The sequence below is a fragment of the Grammomys surdaster genome, unplaced genomic scaffold, assembly GCF_004785775.1.
Source record: "Grammomys surdaster isolate TR1022 unplaced genomic scaffold, NIH_TR_1.0 124482, whole genome shotgun sequence".
Taxonomy (NCBI): domain Eukaryota; kingdom Metazoa; phylum Chordata; class Mammalia; order Rodentia; family Muridae; genus Grammomys; species Grammomys surdaster.
Genome location: NW_021619481.1, coordinates 1 through 11,065, shown reverse-complemented (window position 1 = coordinate 11,065; position 11,065 = coordinate 1). Strand labels below are relative to the sequence as shown.

The 11,065-nt window shown below is 41.0% G+C and overlaps 1 pseudogene; it reads right to left on the bottom strand.

Moving 5' to 3' along the window:
- Positions 1–720: 720 nt before the first annotated feature.
- On the bottom strand, positions 721–9,125 carry LOC114636523 (annotated as a pseudogene).
- Positions 9,126–11,065: the final 1,940 nt, after the last annotated feature.

The following is an 11,065-nucleotide window of genomic DNA, read 5'->3' as shown; positions in this document are numbered from 1 at the left end:
GTTGTAATTGCCTTTAGCTCTGGAAGTAAAAATACATTGCAATGTGTGTATCTTTACAGTAGGTTTGTTCAATAGGTTCTATAGTGCCTTTCTACTGGAATATAGCAACTTACTTGGACAAAAAATATGAAACAATGAAAGATACATGGCCAGGTGTCAAAAGTGTTTCTGCTTTAAAGCAAACAGACTTCCTAACTGAAATGTCACATGTAACATGATTTAGACATTTTCAGCTCTGTTTTTTTTTTCCTTTTTGTTCTGGAAGTAAGACTGTGCTGCAGTTCGCATATCTTTACTGTAGGTTTGTTCAATACATTCTATTGTGCTTTTCTGCTGGAATCTAGCAACTTACTTGGACATTCCACAAGAAACAATGAAAGATACATGGCCAGGTGTTAAAAGTGTTTCTGCTTTAAACCAAACACACTTCCTAACTGAAATGTCACAGGTAACATGATTTAGATTTTTTCAGCTCTGTTGTACTTGCCTTTAGCTCTGGAAGTAAGAATACACTGCAATTCACGTATATTTACATTAGGTTCGATCACTACGTTCTATAGTGCTTTTCTGCTGGAATCTAGCAACTTACTTGGACATTCCATATGAAACATTGAAAGATACATGGCGAGGTGTTAAAAGTGTTTCTGCTTTAAACCAAACACACTTCCTAACTGAAATGTCACATGTAACATGATTTAGGAGTTTTCAGCTCTGTTGTACTTAACTGAGGCAAGTTTCTGTCCCGTCTCCCTGGTGCCATGCCACATATCACCCTGTCTACTGGCCTTGCTACTTCGACTTCTTGGGTTAATTCAGCAAACTTCATGACTTGCTGAAAATACAAAACAGAATCTGTAAAAACAAGCCTACCTGTCCTTCTTTATGGATGGCTAAATAGTATGTCTGCATATCCAGTGACCATGTACAGATCTACAGACTGCCATTCTTCACATCCAAGTAGCTGCTTTCCCTAGAGAAACCAAACTGTATAAAACAAAAATACACTTAAATTACCAAGCTTTGTTCATAGTCTTCAGTCTTTGGATTCACACACGGGATCATCCGAACCTTCCCCTCCCCATCGAAGTAGTTCTTGAATAGTCGGGTTAGCTTTGAATCTCGATATGGAACCACCTATAAAAACATCCCAATGCTAAGCATATTCAACTGTAAAATGAACAAACTATACCACAAAGAAGCTGGGGAAGGCTGCTGTGTACCTTGTTGGTTCCATATTTCTGGTTTTCTCTCAGGACTTCCATGCATATTCTTAGAGTCATCAAGGACTGGTTAATGTTTCCTGACAGGAAATAAGAAACAAAAGACTTGTGAATCAGCAAGACAGGAGCTGATGACTCTGTGCCTGTAAAACCTCTACTCTACTGAACTGATAGTCTCTCATGCTCAAGTTCAAGAGGTGCCTATGCATGATCCCACTGTACTTTCACAGTATTAATTCTGAATAGCCTCAGCATCTTTCAGTGATTCCATAAAACGCTCTCCAAATACAATATTGCTCTTTACTTTCATTTTATGTGCATTGGTGTTTTGACTGCATGTATGGCATCTGTTTGATGGTGTTGGATCACCTTGAACTGAAGCTACAGACAGTTGTGAGCTGCCATGTAGGTGCTGGGATTTGAACCCAGGTTCTCTAGAAAAGCAGTCAGTGCTCTGAACTGCTGAGTCATCTCTCTAGCCCCACATTATTACTCTTAAAAAAAAAAAGAAGAGAAAGAATATAGAATCTCTTTTTTAATTTTAATTCTATTAAACTTTATTCTTTGTGTTTGAGTGTTTTTGCCTAAATGTATGTAAATGTACTGCATGTCTATTTGGTGCTCACAAAAGCCAGTGAGGACATCAGATCCCCTGGAAATAGAGTTATGAATAGTTGTGATACTTCTGAGCTCTCATGTGGATGCACAAATTAAACCCACGTCATCTGGAAGAACAATATCTTCCTTCATTCCCTCCCTCCCTCCTTCCTTCCCTCCCTCCAGCCCTTCTCTCTTTCTTTCTGGTTTTCCAAGCTATGGTTACTGTGTTTAACAGCAGAGTCCTGTCTATCCTGGAACTTGCTTTGTAGACCAGGCTGACCTATCTTTCTGTCTCTGCCTCCCAGGCCCTAGGATTATAAGCGTGTGCCACCTTACCTGATCCAACAAGTGGTCTAAATTGCTGAGCCATCTCTCTAACTTGGGAATCCATTTGACACTGAATTCTGTGCTGATTTCAATGAGAGTGGTCCCCATAGCATCATATGTTTTACTGCTTGGTTTCTAGTTGAAAGAACTATTTGGGACAGTATAAGTGGTAGAGCCTGGTTGGAGGATGTGTTTCACTGGAGGCAGGCCTTAAGAAGGTTTCAAAAGCATAAGCATTCTGAGTCTCCTTCTCTCTCCCTGCACCCCTCTGCCTGATGGTTGTGCATCATCTGATCACAGTTACCCCACAGTACCCTCTCAGCTACTGCTCCAGTACCATGCCTACTTGTTGCCTATCCCCTTGCCATGATGGTCACCGACTCACCCTCTGAATCTGGAAGCAAGCCCCCAGCTAAGTGTTTTCTTTTCTAAGTTGCCTTCATGGCAATAGAAAATAACAGTTTCTTCCAAACCCTAAATTCTGTCATAGACAAAGTCATTTACTTGGCTTTCTTCCTTCTTTTCTTTTCTAGGGGTGGTGGTGCTGGAGACTAAACACAGGCACCTCATACATGGAAGGCCAACTACATCCCAAGGGACCATTTCAGACTACAGTTAGAAAGGGACAGAAGTCTCTCCTACACATGAAGAGACACGTTTCTAACAGTCAAATGTCTACATCTCAGCAGTAGTCATCATGCTTTCTGTTTCTGACCTGTCTCATTTGGATTTCTGAGCCTGACAAGGCTAGTGTACTAATCACAACTCCTTAAGAATTCAGATCTCAGTTATACACCCAAGTGCTAAAGGACTGTTTATCTTGGAACACTGAGGCCTCCTAACTCCATCATGCCTATCAGATAGATCATTCAGCTAGACATGATGATACACACCTGAAATCCCAGTATTCAGAAGGGCTGAGGCAAGAAGACCAACAGCCAGTCTGGACTACCAAAAACAAACAAACAAACAAACAAACAACAAAAACAACAAAAAAACCCAAACCACCAAAAAACAACAACAAACAAACAAATCAAAAGACAAACAAGTTAACTTAGGTGGGCTGGCAAGGTGGCTGACCCAATAGAAGCGCTTGCTGCCAAGACTGACGACCTGAGTCTCAGGATCCACAAAGGGAGAACCTTACCTTCTGATCTTTATGTACACTTGGAGGTGTACAGGAACACAAATAAAACGTTAATTTTTTAAAATGTAGAAGATTTAAAGAGTAAGTTTAATAATTAATGTTATTGCAGTGATTAAGCAGAAACCACCCACTGATAAATACAAACTGATGTTCCAAGCTGTTGAAAGTTATAGTCAGAAGAAAGCATAGCACTCCGCTCACCAGCTTCTGCTTTAGTACAGTTGACTTTTTCACTTCCAGCAAGATCTACCAGAGACAGCTGGCTTACAGTAGTTTGCTCTTTTTCCTAAAAGGAGAGAAAATCAACAATCTAAGATAAATTATACCCTTAATCCCAACACTTAGGAGGCAGAGATAGGCAGATGTCTTGTGAATTCCAGGCCAGCTGAGTCTACAAAGTGAGTTCCAAGAAAGCTAGGGCTACACAGAGACTCACTGTCTCAAAAAGTAAAACCTTGTCTCAAAAAGTAAAAACAAAAAACCCAAAACAACAACAAAAAGATCCAGTTACCATGGTCTTAAGTCTTAATGGACAGTGTATGCGCACAATACAAACGCCCAGAGCAGCCGAGGATGTGTGACACAGGAAGAGTTTGCTAGAAGCTCATGTCCTCAGAACAGATACTAGAGAACTTCTTGAGAAGAAAGACTCTGTGCCTTTCTGCTGTAACAGGTATTATTTATATTCTAGCACTGGGAATTTAAGCTTTGTCTTCAGCAACACACATATAACAAAAACCGGAGCCCCCAACCTGCCCCCCCCAAAAAAAACCCACATGAACTTAACAGTTTCACAGCACTCTAACCTATATTAAAGAAGTGAAAGTCAGGGCAGACAGAAGCTCAATGGTTAAGAGCACGGCTGCTCTCGAAGAGGCTCCAGGTACAGCTCTCAGTACCCACTTGGCAGCTTAGAGCCATCTGTGACTCTGGGTCCAGGGGATCTGATGCCTTCTTTTGGCCTCCACAGGCACCACACACACACAAATGGTACACAGACACACCTTCAGGCAAACCATTTATACACATCATATAAAAATAATGCTTTAAAAAGGAAAAGAAAGTTAAGTGCACCAAGAAGGTGTTATGCTGTTAGCAAGAATTCACATTCCTAGCATTAAAAACAGTCATTCATAGGAAACTGGGTGTGGGAAAGACTTGTTGGTGGCCACTTTCTGACTAACATTTGACTGTCTAAGCCAAGCAGCAGACAAGACACTTCACACTGCTTCCCTTAATTCTCATGATCTCATTATGAGAAGGCTCTCTTACAGTCAGGGCAGACAGCTGGGAAATAGGCAGGAATCAGAACTCACACTTTCCCACCAACCTGGACACAGCCACACTGAACAGTTAAAATCATGCCCAGTGAAGCAAGACTTTAGTCGTAGCAGTGGAGGCTGAGGCAGGGAATCTCTGAGCTCCAAGATGCATAGTGAGATTCTGTTGTCAAAAACAAAAGCCAGGCATGGTGACACATGCCTTTAATTCTGGCTGTTAGGAAGTTGGGGCCAGCTTTACCTATACAGTGAGAAATAACTAAAAACAGAGACAAAAGAGGCCATGAATTTGAAAAGCAGCAAGAAAAATTATAGGGGAAGGCTTGGGGAGAGGAAAGGGAAGGGAGAAATTATGTAATTACATTATAATCGCAGAAGTAAGAGAAAACAAACAAATGTTCAGAATCATCCTGGCCTCAGTACACGAGACTGTCTCACGAGGCAATCAGCACCTAAACCAATGCACACACATCCTTACGAGCTTTGAAACTTCGCAGACCCTCTTACAACACTGCCAGGCAAGTGCCACACATGCTCCACCCTAGGATCAGCCACAATAGGCAGAGCCCAGAAACAGTACTACTAACATGAAGAAGTCATCAACTGTATAGCTGCTAACTCTACAGCAACATTCATCACCATGGCAACCCCTAATTTAGGTCATCTTCTACCAATGAAAACATTACCTGTAAGATGTTGTCTCCATCAGCATCCAAAGGAGCCTGGACGAGTTTAATGCTGAACACAGCATGTGAGCGACTGGACTCTCTATTCAGATTGGTGTCAGCAATATGTCTCTTTTTCTGACCTATGATGACAGAGAAACCACTTATTACACCTGAGGTCAGCCACTTACTATGCCTGCTTTCTAATCAATCCAGAAGGATGCTGTTAATCACACTAACAACTCTGAGGCTTAAAATGCTCACACTTTTCAATTTCTAGTTGTTTCTAACCTCTCCAGAACACTTCAAAAGCCTCCTCTGCAGATTGCACTTCTACTTCCATACATCCTGCAACGTAAGTATTCTGGTTCTTATCTTCTTGGAGCATCTTAGATTGCGGGAGTCTGTGGGAAAGAAAGAGGATTTAGTTTCCCCAATGAGATACAACTGTCTTCCTTTCAGAATAAGGTTAAGTGCCAAGCAACACAATATCCCCTTGCTCCTCTGCTTGCTAACAGAACCCAGAGCCTCATATGCACGCTAGCCAGTGCTGGACCACTGAGCACATCCCCAGTTTTCCTTAAGTTCTCATGGTTCTAAAAGCTGGATAGTCCACAAGTGTAGTGCTGACACCCAGTAAGGGCCTTCCTGGGTGTTATGATAGAGGCACTGCATGGTCAGACAGAACAAGCATGTTCCTGCCTTGCAGTCTGAGCCCGAGCACTGAGCAGATCCCGGGAGACAGCTCTGCACCCAATTTCACAAAACCCAGAGGAATCAGGCCTCCCAGGAGCTCTAACCTGGGTAGTATATTAGGTAAGGAGATAGCAACACCCACCACAAACGGAAAAACTGGGCCCCACTGGGACTCAGGAATTCACTCCTGGCCCGGAGCACTGGTTCCTTCCAGTCTGGGTCCGAACACTGAGCAGATCCCAGGCTCCAACTCTAACCCCAGTAGTAACATTCACCCCACACAGTTCTGACACAACCAAGATAATAGGAATGACAGGCCCCAGTCAGAGACAGGGCTTGTAGCACTAAGGAGATCCAGATGGCAAAGGGCAAGTATAAGAACATAAGCATCAGGCCAGGCAGTGGTGGCACACGCCTTTAATCCCAGCTCTTGGGAGGCAGAAGCAGGCAGATTTATGAGTTCGAGACCAGCCTGGTCTACAGAGTGAGTTCCAGGACAGCCAGGACTACACAGAGAAACCCTGTCTCTAAAAACCAAAAACTTATTAAAAGAGTTACTAATAAAAAAAAGAAAAGAAAAAAAAGAGAACAAGCATGCTCCTAAGACATCCATTCTTTAATTACATAAATTTACATAAGAGCCCCCCAAAAATGTCACCACATGGGGGCCTAGCTAGGATATAATATGCTTTTTTGAAATGCAAATCAGTAAAAGCCACAGAAATTCTTTATCAAGTATATGCTCAACCAGAGTTCATGTATTTTTCTTATTAGTGAACACACCAACATTAGTGGACCTCAGTCTGTTTGTAGCTTAATGGTTTTCTAGATCCAGCTGTTCCCACAGTAATGTCCATTTACACATACATATACACAAATATTATATGCAAGACAAAGGGCTCCATACTATTTACATTCTAACTGGCTGCAGTAAACACAGCATGCAAGACCAGCTTTTAGCTGAAGAATAAAAGCACCCACAGTGGACTCCTCATTTGACACAAATTTTTTGTCAGCTCTGGAACAAAGAGAGCCACTTTTGTAAAGCTACATGGTAACTGGTCATCACATTCTGCAAGGCAAGACCCAGCGATACCTAAGGAGTAGCATTTACCTCTGGCAGAATGGTAGTGCAATATGGCTTTACACTAATCAGCAATGGATGAGGTAAGAATTATGTGTTCAGTCAAGCATCAATTCCATAAAGATCACCAGGACACAGACAGCCAAAAAGACTACAGACTCCCAGCACTGTCAGGGTTTTGAAAGGTACCCCAACAGTACCTATAAGACTGAGATTTGTGTCAAACCTAAGTCTAAATTTTCAAAAGCAATTTCCATGATTTTCAGGTTACTTACTAGGTCTTAACCCTCTGGTTTCCTGATACAGCTACAGTCTAAGGATTGCCAGGCAGTGATGGCACATGCCTTTAATCCTAGCACTCAGGAGCTAGAGGCAGGTGGATCTCTCTACGAGTATCAGGACAGCCAGGCCTACACAGAGAAACTCTTGTCTCAAAACAACAACAACAATAACAACAAAGAAAATGGAAGAAAATTATTCATCCAACATGACTATCTGATTATTATTTCTGTACACCCTGAAAACAAATGCAAGCATTATCCCTATTTATATAAGTAACCATGGCTTGCTGAGGGTAGTTTTCTAGGTTGACAGGAGGCTCTCTTCAGTACTTACTTGGGCTTTATGGGATCAAACTGCACTTCTTCCAGTAGATCATATATGTAATTATTATAGATTTCAATGTACGAGACGAATACTCCATAGACACTGTCCTCATCAACTTCTTCTGCTTTGCAGAATTCCTGGATGTCTTCTATCATATCTTTAAATTCTGGATCTGCTTGTCACCTACAAGAAAACAGATTCCCTTACTTGAAAATTTACCCAATATGAGTTAGGATAGAAAGTAGATAATGGCTGTCTTGGATGGTTCTATGTCAACTTGACACAAGCTGGAGTCTTTGGGAAAAGGGGCTCTCAATTGGAGAAAACACCTACCTCTAAAAAACTGACCAACAAGCAAGTCTGTCTAGCATTTTCTTCATTAATGATTGATATGTGTAGTACCAGCCCTGGGCAGGTGGCCCTGGGTTGTATAAGAAAGTAAGCTGAGCAAGCCATGGGAGCAAACCAGAAAATAGCACCCTCCATGGCTTCTGCATCAACTCCTGCCTAGAGTTCCTGCCCTGACTTCTCTCAGTGATGGACTGTTACTTGGAAGTGAAAGATAAAATAAATTCCTTCCTCCTCAAGCTGCTTCCCTGTTCAATATATTTTATCACGGCAATAGAAACCTAATTGAGACGATATCAGAGTGAAATCTGAAAAGTCTGACAAATGTTCTGTCACATAAAGTTGAAATCATAAAGCAATGTTATTCAGATTCAAGGTGGGTCAAGGACACCCTAAGTCCTCAAGATGCACAACACAGGAATTCACCTTCCTCCCATTTACAGACATATCCTCCTTAAACTAGATAAAATACCTGAGCAGTCAAGAATGTGCCTCAATTCTGACCTCACAAAAGTCAGTTGTAAGACCAACTTTTCTATTCGTATTTACCTTCTCCAGATCTATAGAAACTGTAGGACAGAATTCCACCCGTCCTGAGTCACCTACTCACTTGCTAGAGTGGGTCTTTGGAATAGGCATGGCTTCTCTTTTCTGCCGTTCCAACAAGGCATCAACTTCAGGCTGAATCTCCATGCTGTTCCTATGATTAGATCTAAATGTCTAAGAGAGAGGCAAAAAAAGATTTGAAAATAAGAACTTTACCTAAAGAATAGGAACATTTAAAAATAGGATGCACTTTAACACTTAAACCTGGGGAAAGGGCATGAGACAGCGCTTGATCCTCTTGTTTATACCACCCAAGTGCTGCCACCACAGGCCCGCAGCCAACGTGCCCACCACCACATGTAAGAGTCAAAGCAGTCCCAGTGTCTTTGTCCTTCCTCAGTACTGCATCCATACATGTCCCAGTCCTGTGTCTATACTAACAGTCAAAAACCAACGAAATTGTACATATGCAGCGTTTTCCTTGAAATAACCCTATGCTGTCAAAGATCATTTTGAAACAATGAGGAAGCAGGCCTCCAGACCCCGGAGACTCTGTCATCTTATGCGTCTTTCCACTTCCTGTCACGCCATACGTAAACAACAGTCCTAAAGTGTAGCAAGTAACAATGAGTTACAATCTTAAAGTTCCACAGAACTTTTCATTGTATTTAAAACACTAAAACTAATAAACCACAAAAAAGAACATCACTCTAATGAGTTAAATATAAATTCAATGTCAAGCCAAATATATAAATATCACAAAGGTTTATCACAAGTGCTTTTCTGCTGGAATCTAGCAACTTACTTGGACATTCCAGATGAAACAATATAAGGTACATGGCCTGGTGAGAAAAGTGTTTCTGCAGTAAACCAAATACACTTCCTAACTGAAATGGCACAGGTAACATGATTTAGGTGTTTTCAGCTCTGTTGTACTTGCCTTTAGCTCTGGAAGTAAGAAAACACTGCAATGGGTGTATCTTTACTTGAGGTTTGTTCAATAAGTTCTAGAGTTCTTTTCTGCTGGAATCTAGCAACTTACTTGGACATTCCATATGTAACAATGAAAGATACATTGCCCGGTGTTAAAAGTGTTTCTCCTCTAAACCAAACACACTTCCTAACTGTAATGTCACAGGTATCATTATTTAGGTGTTCTCAGCTGTGTTGTACTTGCCTTTAGCTCTGGAAGTAAGAATACACTGCAATGCGTGTACCTTTACATGAGATTTGTTCAGTACATTCTAATGTGCTTTTCTGCTGGAATCTAGCAACTTACTTGGAAATTCCATATGTATCAATGAAAGAAACATGGCCGGGTGTTAAATGTGTTTCTGCTTTAAACCAAACACACTTCCTTACTGAAATATCACATGTAACGTGATTTAGGTGTTTTCAACTCTGTTGTACTTGCCTTTAGCTCTGGAAGTAAGAATATACTGCAATGCGTGTATCTTTACATGAGTTTTGTTCAGTATGTTCTATAGTGCTTTGCTGCAGGAATCTAGCTACTTACTTGGACATTCCATATGAAAGAATATAAGATACATGGCCTGGTGTTAAAAGTGTTTCTGCAGTAAACCAAACACACTTCCTAACTGAAATGACACATGTAACATGATTTAGGTGTTTTCAGCACTGTTGTACTTGACTTTAGCTCTGGAAGTAAGAAAACACTGCAAGGCATATATCTTTACATGAAGTATGTTCAAAACGTTCTATAGTGATTTTCTGCTGGAATCTAGCAACTTACTTGGACATTCCATATGAAACAATATAAGATACATGGCCTGGTGTTAAAAGTGTTTCTGCAGTAAACCAAACACTCTTCCTAACTGAAATGTCACAGGTAACATGATTTAGGTGTTTTCAGCTCTGTTGTACTTCCCTTTAGCTCTGGAAGTAAGAAAACACTGCAATGTGTGTATCTTTCCATGAGGTTTGTTCAGTACGTTCTACACTGCTTTTCTGCTGGAATCTAGCAACTTACTTGGACATTCCATATGTAACAATGAAAGATACATGGCCCGGTGTTAAAAGTGTTTCTCCTGTAAACCATACACACTTCCTAACTGAAATGTCACAGGTAAAATGATTTAGGTGTTCTCAGCTGTGTTGTACTTGCCTATAGCTCTGGAAGTAAGAATACACTACAATGCCTGTATCTTTCCATAATGTTTCTTCAGTACATTCTATAGTGCTTTTCTGCTGGAATCTAGCAACTACTTGGACATTCCATATGAAACAATGTAGGATACATGGCCGGGTGTTAAATGTGTTTCTGCTTTAAACCAAACACACTTCCTAACTTAAATGTCACAGGTAACATGATTTAGGTGTTTTCAGCAGTGTTGTACTTGCCTTTAGCTCTGGAAGTAAGAATACACTGCAATGCGTGTATCTTTACATGAGGTTTGTTCAGTATGTTCTATATTGCTTTTCTGCTGGAATCCAGCAACTTACTTGGACATTCCATATGAAACAATGTAAGATACATGGCCAGGTGTTAAAAGTGTTTCTGCTTTAAACCAAACACACTTCCTAAC